We start from the raw sequence: 12,349 nt of genomic DNA, 5'->3' as shown, positions 1-12,349 counted from the left end.
GTTTTCGATGCGGTAAGACCGGACATCTTAGCCGGGAATGCCCTTTGATACTGATAGACAACAAGAAGCCTAACCCTCATCCAGGTTCCCAACAAACGAATCAGCGAAATAATCAACGTAGAATGGGACTGGCCCAAGTGTTTGCACTAACATCTGAAGATGCTGAGGACGACAACAATGAGATCACAGGTATCTCACTCTATTTCTCCTTGAAAGCTTTTTACTTTTAGTTGAGTCAAGATTAATCATGCTTGCATGAAACTTTTCTAATGGTATAGCTTAGAATATTGAAGTTTGGTTGAAAGTAGATTTTCTGAGGATTCGAAATTTGTGAATCGAGGTTATTCAGGACTTAAGCTTGGAACTTTTGATTATACTATTATTTGGAACTTTTAGTTATTATTTTGGGAGTTCTCTAGTTAAATGTGGAGGTTAGTTCTTTTCCGATGTATGTGATTGAGGTACAATGTTCTTAGGACTATAAGTTGATAGAGTGAGCAGTGGAAGCATCGCTTTGGTGAGTGATAATTTGAGTCTATTTCGCTACTTGTATAAGGTTCAAGGATTATGTGGGCAGTTCGGAATTGTGTTAGGTTTTTTTTAATGGTATTGTTGAGGTTTATAACTTAGATATGATCGTTCGAAGTGCAATACAATGTGCACAAATAAGTGTGAAGGATTAAAATATTTGGTGTTTGTTTTAGGTATAGCAAATTTCGAGGATGAAGTTTTTTAAGGGGGAAACACCCAGGAGCAGCCAAGCCCGCCTTAAAAAAATTTTGGGTTTATAGGTATGAAAAGCCTATTTGGAATTTCGAGTAAGATTTTTGGAAGAGAGTATGGGCCTAAAATATTTTTGGCGGATTATAATTTTTGGATAGGTTTAAAATCTTTTAACGGACCAAATGGATCTTCACTTGAAAAATAATTTATGGGACAAGTGTAATATTTTTTAGGTTTAGTCGAGGCCAGAGAATTAGGAAAAAAGCCCATGCATTAATCCCATACTGCACGTTTTATTGAAGAGCCCTAGCCCGTGAAAATAATTTCAGACTCCACCTTCTACATGTTCACTTCCGTTTACTCACTGCATGCATGCTACTCTCTCATCTCTAGGGTTTTCTTTTGATCCTCCATTCATCTATATATTCGCACGTTCATCGGCCTCAACCAAAAACTAGAATAGTCGCTTTAGTTTTTCTCCCTTTTTCTCTCGGTTTATCACTGCTGTCGCATGCTGGTTGTGCCTCTCGGTGTGTATCTCGCACATTCCCTCCCTCACTGTAACCTCTGAAACTTGTTTTCTTTTTTTCCATAGCCTTTAGCCAAAAATTCAAGCTTTTCACTTAATTTTAAATTACATCCCTACCCTTTTATTTGAAAGTCATAACAAATTGGATTATTTTATTCATGTGGGCTGGGTGTTTGTAAATTTGTAGTTCATAGATTTGCTTGAAGTATATTATTAGTAATAATGTATTTTTAATATATAAATTTTGGAAGTACATAGTAAGTGCAAAATTTTATTTTGAAACCTTTAAAGAGAAACTAATTAGTTGTTTTTTTTTTTAATGAAATTCTGCTTTCCTATTTTTATCAATTTTGTTATAATGTTAAGAAAATATTTTAAACTAGAGATGTTTTTTTTTTTTTAATGTGTCATATATGTAATTAGTAAGAGTGTTGGTATGCATTTCTAGAAATAATTTAGAGCTTAAATAGGCAGAGATTTTAAGTGAATATCGAAGTATTTGAGAATTTATGATATTTTAGGGTTGTAAGAGTTGTAGTTTGATTCTTTTAAGGAAAATTAGGTTATGTAGCATTTCAAGTTTAAGCATTGATATACGTGTTTGATTGGAAATTTATGAAGTACGTGGTTATTTTATATGTGATAATTTATAGTTGAATCGATATTTTTGAGAAAAATTCTGAAAAAGCTAAGAAGTCTAGATGAGTGGGGTTCCTATACTAGACTTTGCATAAAAATAAAATGGGCTGAGGTTGATTTTTAAAAAGTATGCATGTTTTGTTATGAAAAGAAATTTGAAATACCTCAATTATATATTCTGCATTACTAATGATATTCTGTTCAAGAATAAAGTATTCTTTTGGCATGATTGGTGTAGATATGAGCTTATTTTCTGGCATTTTGTTTCCGAATTGTGCAAAAGAGAGCGAATATGAAATTTTGTGCATAAATTATATTTTTGTGATTTGGTTCTCTTCTATTATGAAGATGTTTTGTATTCTGATATGATGTGATTTCTGAAAACTTTTGGCATGACATTCTAAATCAGGATTTGGTTTGTGGATGGTGATCTATTTGACCTACCACAGGTGCTAATCGTGGCTTTTGTTTAGGTTGGTACGAAGTGTTCTGTTTCTGGTGCACTTTAGAAACAAAGTGGTTTTTCTGATGGTCTTTCATGTGTGCACACTAGGGGCTCTGAGATAAATAAGGGGAAGATTCACATTCTGTTTCTGCTCGAATAGCTACTTGGGTTTGCACAACCTTGCAACGGGAGCTAAATATGGCCTCTAATGTGATTTGATGTTTTGGTATGATGGTGGTCAGTTATGCTATGCCAAAAGACTTTGAATAAGAATATTTTTTGAAACTTTCGCTCTGATATTTTGATAACATGTTCTGATTCTGCATTCTAAAAGTAAAAGTATTTTATTTTGCATTCTGAACTCTGTAAATGCTCATGTTTGCACACTAGTATATGTTCTTTGCTTACGTTGTTGATCACTCATCCATTATCTCCAAATAATTTTGATGGTTCTGCTGGAGAATAAGAGTAGGAAGTTTTAGCATGGTGTGATGATCATAGTAGAATAAGTGTCTGAGGGTACAAGTGCTTACTTAAGAGTCAGTTAGTAAATTGATTTATTTTCGGTTATTCTGATTTGGTGAGTTAAGGATATTCTCGAGTTTTTGGAGAATTTTTAATTTATGTTTTTGAGATTTTCCTTGTTGTCCCTATAAAGGAATATAGATATTTGGGTTGAGTAAATGAATTAATATTTTATGAAGTTTTCGAGATTTTATAGTTGTGTTATTGAAGTTGATATTAAGTATTAAGAGCTAACTCTCCAGACCTTCGAGATCGGGGCGTTACCAATTGTCCAGTTGTCCACTCAGGAGTAAGGTTTTCAAAAGTTTTACCACTCATTAAGGTGGTGACAACTTTTCTGACACTTGATGAATTTGACCTTGAGGATTGGGTTGGGGTTGGGCAAGGAATTTCCCTTTCTCCTGGATTTTGAAGGTTGCAGAAATCTTGGTCAATGTGCCTCTGATGTCATTAAAGATTTGTGCATTTTGTGTATTTATTGTTGCTTGCCCTTGCATGAACTACTGGAGGGTTGTTCCCATTTGCTGGACAGTTACCTCAAGGTTTCTCCTCTGACCAAAATGTGTTCCAGCAGAATATTGAGGTGGCCCCGATGATGTTGAATTTGGATTGGTTGTATATTGAGAAGGACCAGGTGCATGAATGGGGGGTTGAGCTGATTGCTCATTCTTCCAGCTGAGATTTGGGTGGTTCCTCCAGTTCGGATTGTACATGTTGGAAAATGGACCTCGAAAAGATTTGGAGATAAAACTAACAGAGTTAGATTGATCTAGAAGGACTTCCTTAAAAGCTGGAATTGTAGGGCAGTCACTAGTGACATACCCTATTTCTTCACAGATATTGCATTTTTCTGGGATTTTCTGAATAGCTTGAATTTCATTTACTTTGTTTGTATCTATGGTTTCCAATTTCTTACAAAGCATAGACACTCTAGCATGAAAATCATCCACCTCTCTCAAGTTGTATTTCCCCCCTCCAGTTATTTTTAAAGGTTTAGTTCTATCATATGCATCTGAAACATCCCATGACTGGGCATTTTCATACAGGTAATCAAAGTACTCAAAGGCCTCTTCTAGTTCTTTATTAAAGAACTCTCCATTGTACATTGTCTCCAAGAATTGTCTCATCTTAGGTTGTAAACCCACATAGAAGAAACTTATTATCCTCCAATTTTCATACCCATGTTGAGGACAAGCATTGAGTAAATCCTTGAACCTCTTCCAGTACTGATAAAAGGTTTCAATGTCTTTTTGGGCAAAATTCATGATCTGCCTCTTTAGTGCATTGGTTCTGTGCATAGGAAATAATTTATTAAAAACTCAGTCTGCATCTCTTACCATGTTCCTATGGATCTAAGCCTCAAAGATTTCAACCAGGTCTTGGCTTTTTCTTTTAATGAAAAGGGAAATAACTTGAGTCTGATCACTTCTTCAGCACAAGTTCGATCCATAAAAGTTGAACAAACTTGCTCAAATTCTTTGATGTGCAAATACGGGTTCTCAAACTCCATCCCATGGAAATGAGGTATAAGGGGTATCATGCTGGTTTAAAATTGAAATTATTTGCATTAAGAGGTTGTATAATGCATGAGGGTGAGCTAATTCTAGCAGGTTGCAAATAATCTTTGAGAGTCCTGCTATGATTCTCCACTCTCCTCTCATCTTGTTCTTCTTCACCCATGGTACTAACACTCTCAGAAGATGACTCAAATGAAAGTAACTCACAATCAGAGTGTGTCACAGAATCTGATCTGATCAATCGAGAAGAATGATCTCTACTCCAAACAGACATGCAAATGCTCAACAACAATACACAAACCAACATCAAGCATTGGTGTATAGTGATAGCAATAAAAGAAAAAGGATGATGTTAGTAAGCTTTTACAGAGAATGTTATTCACAATAATCAAAGGGAAAAACAGAGAAAGCTAGGGTCAGAGATCACCAAAGTGTGAAGAGGTTCACACTTAGTCCCCCATTCCTCTGCAGTGTTCTGATAGCTCTGCAATTTGCCTTTAATCCTTGGCAACGGCGCCAAAAACTTTGTTCTACTTTTAAAATACCTCCTAAGTGCAGAAGGTGTCTTACTTGTGTATAATGCGAGTCCCAAGGTCGATTTCACAGGGATTAAGATAGATTTAGTGCTATGCAATTGTTTATTGGAATAACAGGAAGCAAGAAGGTGAGATATGTGTAACAGCCCGCTAGAAATTTATTGGTGGAATTTCTATTGACTTTAGGAATCTCGTGAAAACCCCATAAGTTTTTATGAATCAACCAATCGCATAGGTTTTAGTCTGTCAACATAGTCAGTGTTATCACTCACTATGGTGCTGGAAATATGAGTTTAATTATTTGAGGTAGTTAGAAGTGTCAGAATGCGTTATGGTTTACACCATTAGATTCAATGGATTATTTAAGATTTTATCGCACAATAACCTATTTTCATAATTTCGGACGAAACGTCTGTTGGAAATTGTGAAAATTATTTTTAGGGGCACTTCGGGGTTGAATTTCGTTAAACGATTTTCACTATAGGTTAATATGAATATTTAGAATTTTTCAGTATTAAGTTTATTATGTATTTTTTTGGAGTGAATAGTAACCTCGATAAGCGCACCCAGTACAGTGTTTTCAAAATCACAGTGTGAAATGTCCAAATTAGGTTGGAAGAGTTTATTTGGAAACTTGGCAAGATCTTAGCCACATATGGTGAATAGTATTAGACACTTGACACCATGAGGAACCATTAGATGGATTTGTGAAGGAAGTCAAGGTGTGAGATGATGCCACCTAAGCAAAGCTCTATTTCATCTGATCAACTAAATTGTGTCAGACCAAAGAGGGTTTCAACCCTAGCAAAACCTAAATGGTTGGAATCCATTTGAAACCCCAAAAGGTTGGTTGAAACCAAAACCCTAAACGGTTTTCTCAAACCCTAAAGTTGGCCTCCAAACCCTTTTTAATCCGATTTCTAGCATTGTATTTAATCACTTGATTAAATCACTTTCACATGCTATTAATTAATCAAATCCTTGTTATGACATCATTATCCAACCATTTAAACCTTGGAAATTTGTTTGGGCCAAGAAAAATTGGTTTTGGGCTTGATAACATCTCAAACCCTAACCAAACCCCCTTTAAACCCCAAATTGAAGCCCACTTGGTGGGGCCCACCAAGGCCCACAAAATTGGCCACCTTGGCAAAGCTTCTTGGAGAAGTTTCCTCTCCCACATGGCAGACCATCCACTGCCATTGGCTGCACCCAATAGTGCCTTGATGTGAAGGAGAAATCCACTCCATCAACCTCCATCTTTCACAGCTGCTGCAGGCAGTTTTTGCCTCTCACTATTCTCCACTTTATGTCACATAGCCACCTCCAATGAAGGGTCATTCCAGCCCACAACTTCCCCCTCTAGGAGCCTATAGTCGTGCAAGGCACTTTTCATTCCATTTTATCACTTCTTTTCTCCCGTTCTTAGAGAGAAACCCAAAAGAGCTCTCTTGGGCAGATTTCTGGGACATTTTACATAGCCATTTTAGACCATTTTTATGTATTTTCCCAAGATTATTCCTTCATATAAATTGTTCTTTTTTGAGTCTAGTTTCCGTGGATATCTTATTAGTCTCATTTCATGCTCATTTGATTAGTCACAAGTATTTCTAACCATGGAAAGGTCATTCTGGGCTTGAAACGGGAGAGTATGTTATGTTTTGGAAGTTTTGACCAAGCTAATGGACATATCTTGGTCCGAAAATTTTATGGAGTGTTGTTAACATGTGTTTATGAATGTTCATTGAGATGTTGTTACATGAATAAAGCTTTTGATGATAGATTTTCTTAGAGTTAGAAACTTGAAAACTGGAAGTGGAAAAACAGTTTCTGTTTTGTGAGAGTTTGAATATTTCGTGGTTTAATCTTATTCAAAAGGCTTTGATATTTTTATATGATGATCCTAAGCCTCTTATATACATTTTAGGATGTTATTTCGAAGATATTTAGTATTAGTTTTAAAGATATGATTTTCTATGCAAGAGGATTTCGGTTAGGCCTAAAATTTGTTGTTTTTGAGTTAGATCCATGTTTTATTAAATTTTAGCCATGTGATTTTAAGTTTGATGGTTGGATCTTCTTTAGGACACATTTTTAAACCATGTGATATGTTAGTTTGAAGATCACATGTCTTTAAGCCATGGATCAAGAGATTGATCAAAGTTAGTTGGGAAAAACAGTTTCTGTTTTGGACTAAGTTTAAAACCAAAAACTCCAAGTGTTGTTTTGTGATTTTTGGTGAGTTTGGTTGATGATTTAAAGCATGTTTGATCTTAGGATGATGTTATGAATATGTTAGAAGTAAGATTTGATTTTTTGGAATTCTTGAAGATGTTTTTATTAAGGTCAAAACTTGTGATTTAAGGTTTACTTTTTGTTAAAAGGTTTGGGTCTTTTACAAAAAGTTTGGTGTTGATAATTAGCTTCTTCTTAATGGATATTTTTTTAAGTTTGTTTTTAAACTTAGGATAGGAAGATCCTTGTTACAAGATTTTAGTTTATTCATGAGTTTTGAAACTTGAAAGAATTGCAACCAAAATCAAGACAAATAGCCTATGTAGATTTCGGCCATAGTAAGTTTTTCATAGTTGTGATTGGTTTTAAATTTTTCTGAGTAGATATTTGAGTTTGGGACAAAATTTACATGAGGAATGTAAATTTTGGTAATTTTTGGAATTAGGATGTCAAATCCTTAAGTTATGAGTAAAATGGTCATTTGCCCACATGTAGAGGGTAAAATGGTAATTTTACTCTAAGTTGTCTCTTTTCACATTTCTAATTGTTAGTAATTAATTTCTAACTTTTAGAATACCCTCTTACAGTTCCTCGTGTTTCGCGCTTTATCCTAGCAGAACGCGACGATTTAGGTAAGTTAGCTTTTAACTTACTATCAGTTTAATGTGTATGAGTGATAAGTAAGGGAACTAAATTGTATGTATGCATGTTATCATATGTGCCATGCCAAGTCATTACATATTTATCTGTTATACAGAATTTATTCTATCATGAATTATTCATCTGTTACACAAGATATTCTGTCACGTATTCTTATATATTGCAAGTATGTCATGTAAAGTTAAGTATGTCATCTATTACATGTATTTCATGTCACGTAATATTCACTGTCACATGTTACACCATGTTAAGAAATGTTGTCTGTTATATGGTATGCCATGTTACGAAATGTTGTATGTTACATGTATGCCATGTTATGAAATGTATTCTGTTACATTTATGTCTTGAAGTATGTCATGTCTGTCATCTTACGTTCATGTCACGTTATGTTACGTCAGGACTTTTATCTTTTATGTCACGTTCATGTTATGTCATGTTACGAAATGTCATGTATGCCAGTTAAGTTATTCATGTCAATCACGACCCTAAGTACTAGGATGGGGTAATATCCTAGTGGAACTCCTTTGTTCACGCTGGAGTGTCTAAATAGGTGTGAAATTCCCTGGGTTGACGAAGTACAGTCAACAGGTTGCGAATTGGGCCTAATTAGCTGGTCACCGGAGTGCGCCAGGCACTAACGCCGATGGTGCCACACATTATGTTACGTGTGTCCACAGCAAGTGTGGCACAAACAAATAAGTCATAGGGCCACAACAACTATGGAGCATGAAATATGGGGCCGCAACAACTGTGGAGCATACACTACGTGAGACACAGCAATTGTGACACGTAGAATACGTGGGGCCACAACAACTGTGGAGTACGTATTAACGCACTCACAGCTGGTATAGAAACCTGTGATGTGATGCGGTAATCGGCAGGGACACACGGCTCAAGGGGACCTGTATAACACCCATATGGTCACTTTAATGATTAAGTCTATTGAATAAGATTTCAAGTTCATGTATTTCACGTTCAAGTCATGTTTCAAGTTCACGTTATGTTATATTCAAGTTTATGTTCACGCCATCATGGTAATCCCATGAGACAAGAAAATGTTTCAAGTTCATGTTATGTTATGTTCACGTTTACGTTATGTTCCAAGTTCACATTTATGTTATGTCATGCTCAAGTTCATGTTCAAATTATGCATGTTCACGTTCATGTTATGTTTCAAGTCCATGTTATATTTCAAGTTCACGTTCATGCCATGTTTCAAGTCCATGTTATGTTTCAAGTCACATTCATGCTAAGCTTCAGCTTCATTTTAAGTTTTGCCAGTTATGTTATGTTGTATGTCAAGTTATGTTATGATTACTTATGATTTGATTATGCATTCATGCTTTTACTGCCATGCATGCATCATTAACCTGTGTGGAAGTTTTCTGTTAACTTGCTGAGATTTGTAATCAAATCTCACTGTGGTAATCTCAACTACCATTCCCCCCGAATGATAGATTTTATTATAGGATCTGAAGGAGAAAAGGGAATCGACCAACTAGAAACAGTCGACTAAGAGATGGTGCGACGTAGATGGTAGTACAATAGTTACCTCAGATTACTACTTGTATTTGTGGAGTTCAATCTCCAACACTCTTTTGATCACAACCTTAAGGACTATTATTGTTATCTTAGTTGTTTAGTATGTCGTTAAGTATGGAGTATGTTTTAAGTATGTAGAATATTTTAGTTTGGTGCATAGTATTGCTAAAGAAAAAAAAAAGAAATTTATTATCCGCTGCAAATATTGCATAATGCTAAATACATGTTAGGAACATTGCATCTTATATGTCATGAACAAGGGCAAGTAACCTTGTGTTGCATGTCCCGACGCTTCAGATGTCCGTCCGATCCCAAGCGGAATCTGGAGCCGTCACATATGAGATGTGCAACTATGTTACGGTCATTGGGCAGTTTTGTAAGCCAGATTGTTCATACTAGAAGACTCAAGTGGTTGAAAATAGTTTTTTTTTTTTCTTTTTTTTTTTGAGAATCCTAGATGCGAGTGAGATGGATTTGGATGCACACTAAAATTAATATATAAAAAAAATAAAGAAACTGAATTCTCTGTATTGATAAAGAATAACGAATTCAAAACTCAAGACCAATGTTCTGGAAAGCTTTTAGAAAAAAAAATACCTAGGCTTAGGGTTACCTTTACACAGAGGGATTCTAGGGGAGTTTTGCATTCCTCAATCACTTTCAAATGCGATTTCAATCATGATAAAATCATTTGGATAATGTATATTATTAAAACTCTAACAACACATTTACTGAATAATCTCAACAAATTTCACATCAAACTGACAATCAGCATATAACTCGGGTTTTGGGTATGCATCCCTTAAGCATCCACCGTGCCTTCAATCAACGATGGATCAAAGAAGACACAGAGAAATCCTAATCCCAGTGTCTATAAGAATGACAAATATTCATGGAAAATACAAATTAAAACTGGGAAGAAATCAAAACAAATTAAAATTCAACAGTGGCTATCCCAGCAGCAGAGCGTGAGGGGGGAATCGGGAGGACTGGGCACGGTGGTTGGCCCCATGTGCAGCGGCTTCTACGTGAAACCTCGTGGCTTGGGTTGTGTCTGGAGCAGTGCAGCGTGGAGGAGCAAGAAAAATCGCTCCGCTTCACTTCCTATAAACAGGGCCATGGTGGCTTTCGGTGGTGGTCACGGGGGACGTTCTGGGTGGTGAACAGAGCTTGTACCCGATGGTGTCGCTTGATGGTGCTTGGTGGCAAAGGGAGGAGGCGTTTGGGATGCTTTGTTTTTAGTATAGAAAATAGAGTATGCCAAGGGGTTGGGGATGATACACGGTTGGGCTACAGTGGCTTACGGTTTCACAAGGGGCTGGGCAAAGGCCAGAGGCTTCAGTCGTGCAAGGGGAAACTCGCACGGGGGTGGTTTCCGTTCATCTGAGCGCACAAGGGTGTGGGTTTTTGTGATGGTGAGGTCGTGCAACTAGGCTGTAGCGAGGTCGAACACCGTGGGTGTGGAGGTGTAGAGACGGCGACGGTGACGGTGATTGCATGGAGGTTGTGGAGGGTGGCGGCTTGTGGTGGACGATGGTTTGTTGATGGAGCTGCTTCTGTGCGTGCGTGGGTGGAGACTGCCGTGGGAGTTTTACGGTAGCTATAGGCTTGGTAAACTATCACATGCAGGTACGTGTATATATATATATATATATATATATAGGTGGTTGAAAACTAAAAGCAAAACCCTAGAGATGAGGGAAGGAGGGACGTGATCGAAACGGACGTGAATCGTGCATGCCGAGGGAAACTGACGTGATCGAAGCCGTGCATGTAGTGGGGTGTGGCACAAGATCTTACGGGTTTGGGCTGTTTGGCCACTTCAAAGAAAATCTAGGCTCAAGTCTGGTAGTGAAAAAAAATAATTGGGTTTTTTCATACGTCTAACCCAAAAAAATATAAAAATACAGGCTTGGTGCTACGCCTGGGTGTTACAATTTGCCCAAGTGCATGAAAGGCCTTTCAAGGAATGCATCTTCAGCTGGGAAAACTTCAGTTTGTAGAAAATGTTTTGCCGACAGAACTGAAACTGCTGAAAAGCCATAAAACCTCCATTTGACCAAACCAATTAACGCAGGAAATGAATTTTTTTTCCACCATTTGCCGACGTTTAACAAATCATTTTCTGAGGAATGCATGTTCACATAAGCTGCAGAAAATTTGGTCGCAACATGCATTTATTCTCCACGGGCTTCTATTTGAGGCAAAATTTGAGGCATCTGAGATGATTTTTTTTTTTTTTTTTTTTTCCGTATTTCACTTGCGATGGAATTCGGTGGAAAAATACTTGTTACTATAGGTTTTGATATATTTTCCATGAGTTGGACTCGAAGTAAAAATGCATGTGTGTTGTAGTGTTAGAATATTAGTTATAATTAGTCAAGAAGTTAATAAAAAATAGTTATAAATAAATCCCCTATTTTGATGATTATAACTAGAATACTAGCTAGTTATAATTAGTCAAGGAAGTAACCACTAGTTATAAAAGTAATAATTAAAATAAAATAAAAAAGATACAATTGTTATTCAATGATAAAACAAAAACTATAAAATACTATTTGTTTATTATAATTAGAATACTAGTTATAATTAGTTAATAATATCAAAACACTAGTTTTAATTACTTGAGCAAATAGAATAATAGTGATAAAAATTATAATCAGAATAAAATCAAAAGAATACAAATATTAGTCCATGATCGCTTAAACAATAAAAATACTATTTTGATGATTATAATTAGAATACTAGTTATAATTAGTAGAGGAAATAAAAACTAGCTATAAAAATTATAAGTAGAATAAAATCAAAAGAATACTAATGTTAGTCCATAATAATAATAAAAAAACTATAAAATACTATTTTGATGATTATAATAATTAGAATACTAGCTAGTTATAATTAGTCAACCAATAAAAACCGCTAGTTTTAATTAGTCAACCAAATAAAATACTAGTTATAAAAATTATAATTATAATAATATTGAAAGAATACAAATATT

General features: G+C 35.8%; 1 non-coding gene across 1 annotated transcript; it reads left to right on the top strand.

Annotated features, from left to right (window-relative positions):
• Positions 1-4,037: 4,037 nt before the first annotated feature.
• LOC118348555 lies at positions 4,038-4,145 on the top strand. Its single transcript, XR_004801633.1, has one exon. It is a non-coding gene; the product is annotated as a small nucleolar RNA R71 (small nucleolar RNA).
• Positions 4,146-12,349: the final 8,204 nt, after the last annotated feature.

The sequence above is a fragment of the Juglans regia genome, chromosome 5 (genome assembly GCF_001411555.2).
Source record: "Juglans regia cultivar Chandler chromosome 5, Walnut 2.0, whole genome shotgun sequence".
Lineage (NCBI taxonomy): Eukaryota > Viridiplantae > Streptophyta > Magnoliopsida > Fagales > Juglandaceae > Juglans > Juglans regia.
This window is presented reverse-complemented; position numbering and strand designations above follow the sequence as displayed.